This window comes from Myxine glutinosa, chromosome 8 (genome assembly GCF_964187855.1).
Source record: "Myxine glutinosa chromosome 8, kmMyxGlut1.1, whole genome shotgun sequence".
NCBI lineage: Eukaryota > Metazoa > Chordata > Myxini > Myxiniformes > Myxinidae > Myxine > Myxine glutinosa.
Window position 1 is genome coordinate 87,402,309 of NC_136268.1, and position 2,589 is coordinate 87,404,897.

The 2,589-nt window shown below is 41.3% G+C and overlaps 1 non-coding gene across 1 annotated transcript; it reads left to right on the top strand.

The window, feature by feature from the left end:
* Positions 1-335: 335 nt before the first annotated feature.
* On the top strand, positions 336-408 carry TRNAA-AGC (transfer RNA alanine (anticodon AGC)). The gene has a single exon. It is a non-coding gene; the product is annotated as a tRNA-Ala (tRNA).
* The last annotated feature ends 2,181 nt before the right edge of the window (positions 409-2,589 follow it).

Consider the following 2,589-nt stretch of genomic DNA (forward strand, 5'->3'; position numbering starts at 1 on the left):
TTTTCACGTGACTGTATATTATATATATATATATATATATAATGTGCCGTCAATGAAATAGTAGTGTCTTCAGAAAGTATTCACACCCTTTGACTTTTTTTCATTTTGTTGTGTTACAGCCTGAATTTAAAATATATTAAATTGAGATTTTTTTTTTTTTTTTTTTCTGTTACTGGTCGACAGTCAAATTGCCCCATAGTGCCAAAATGGATGTTTTTTTTTTTTAGGAAATTTAACAAATAAGCAAATAAGTGTTCTTAACTAGAATCAGTGGCAGAAAGAGAGTGGCAATTCTATACGTGGGAGAATTAGCATGCTTGGTTAGGGGCAGGGCTACCCAGATAGCTCAGATGGCAGAGCACTGGTACAGCTCACCAGAGGACCTGGGTTCGATTCCCAGTTTGGGTGGCACAATTTTCCCACATGTCAATTGGTTATTTTTAACCCAGTTCATTTATAAATAAAATAAATGTCATGTATCTATATACATATATATAATATATTGCGTCGTGTAACTACCCTCTGGTGAACACCGCAGGGTGACAGGGAGGACCAAACGAAGTTAACTCCTTGCGCTCCTTGGCGCAAACTAGGCCTCTCTACACGTCTGCTCACTCCTGGCTTCGTCAAGAGCGTAGCGAGCAGGCAGCGCCTGTCCACTCATTCTTGCTTGGGAACCTGCAGTTCTTGGTCCGCAATTCCTCCTCCTCACAATCACTCAATATGTCGGAACACAACCGTTCGTGATCAATCTCCCTTGCGCAAGAAGACAAAATGTGACCGTTTGCCACCACATCCACAAACGAGAAGAGAAAATGTCCGCCGTTCCACCTATTTTGTACTTGAGGCTCTGACGTCCCATCTTAGCCATCCCACGACGTCTCCGCCTCCGCTCCTATCAGCAAGTACATCTTAGCCATCCTTACTTGACCCAAATTCCGGACCAATCACTGCTCTTCGGGGCGTGTCCTCGCAGATCTTTTGTGCCTCTGCGCTCACCAAGTCGGTGTTATCAGCGATAGTTGCTTGATGCCTGGTTTCCGGTGGTTTTTTTTTATTAGTGTGGTTAATGGCCGATTTATTACTCGGTGTCTGTATTGTGGTGTCAAAAGGAACACAGGAACATATTACAGAGGCAATTACATATAGGGGATTAATGACCAATAATCCCTTGCTAATTAACAAGCCACACCCCTCTGATGGGGATGAAGATACAAGCTTACCTGACTTCCAGTCCACTCAAATTCCCGACGTATGATACATTGAGGTTTCTTCTTCTTCACGACAGTCAGAGCACACTAATCCATACAATTCTACTTGGTCTAAGGTATTGCCTACCCCTACAAACACAACTATATATATATATATATATATATATATATATATATATATATATATATATATATATATATATATATATATATATATATATATATATGCTATATATACTATATATATACGTACATATACAGTGCATTCAGAGAGTATTCAGACCCCTTAACTTTTTTCACATTTTGTTATGTTCCAGCCTTATGCTGAAATCGTTTAAATTCATTTTTTGCCCTCATCAATCTGCACTCAATACCCCATAATGACAAAGAGAAAACAGGATTTTAGAAAGTTTTGCAAATTTATTAAAAATAAAAAACTGAAAAATGACATTTACATAAGTATTCAGACCCTTTGCGATGACACTTGAAATTTAGCTCAGGTGCCTCCTATTTCTCTTGATCATCTTTGAGATGTTTCTACACCTTGATTGGAGTCCACCTGTGGTAAATTCAATTGATTGGACATGATTTGGAAAGGCACACACCTGTCTATATAAGGTCTCACAGCTGGCAATGCATATCAGAGCAAAAACCAAGCCACGAGGTCGAAGGAACTGCCTGCCCGAGCTCAGAGACAGGATTGTGTCGAGGCACAGAGGAAGCCTACAAAACAATCTCTGCTGCATTGAAGGTTCCCAAGAGGACAGTGGCCTCCATAATTCTAAAATGGAAGAAGTTTGGAACAACCAGGACTCTTCCTAGAGCTGGCCGCCCGGCCAAACTGAGCAATCGGGGGAGAAGGGCCTTGGTAAGAGAGGTGACCAAGAACCCGATGGTCACTCTGGCTGAGCTCCAGAGATCCTGTGTGGAGATGGGAGAAACTTCCAGAAGGACAACCATCACTGCAACACTCCACCGATCTGGGCTTTATGGTAGAGTGGCCAGACGGAAGGCTTTCTTCAGTGAAAGACACATGAAAGCCCACAGCATCTTGTTTCTCACAGTCTGAGAGTCCTTTCGGTGCTTTTTTTTCAAACTCCAAGCGAGCTTGATCCTTAAAACAAGAACGGCACTCAGTGGAGAGCATACCTCCGCCTGGTTGGCCATATCACTCAATGGTGAAGAAACACTTAAAAATTCTACTAGCTGGATCCGGATCCGGATCTTCACCAAAATTGAATCGATTCTTCCTTGTCACGCACACAACCTATCCAACAAGTTTCGTCCAAATCCATCCAAAACTTTTTCAGATATCCTGCTATGTATCGTTTTTTTTTTAGCCCTATCTCCCAATGGTGAAAATCACTTAAATAAATAA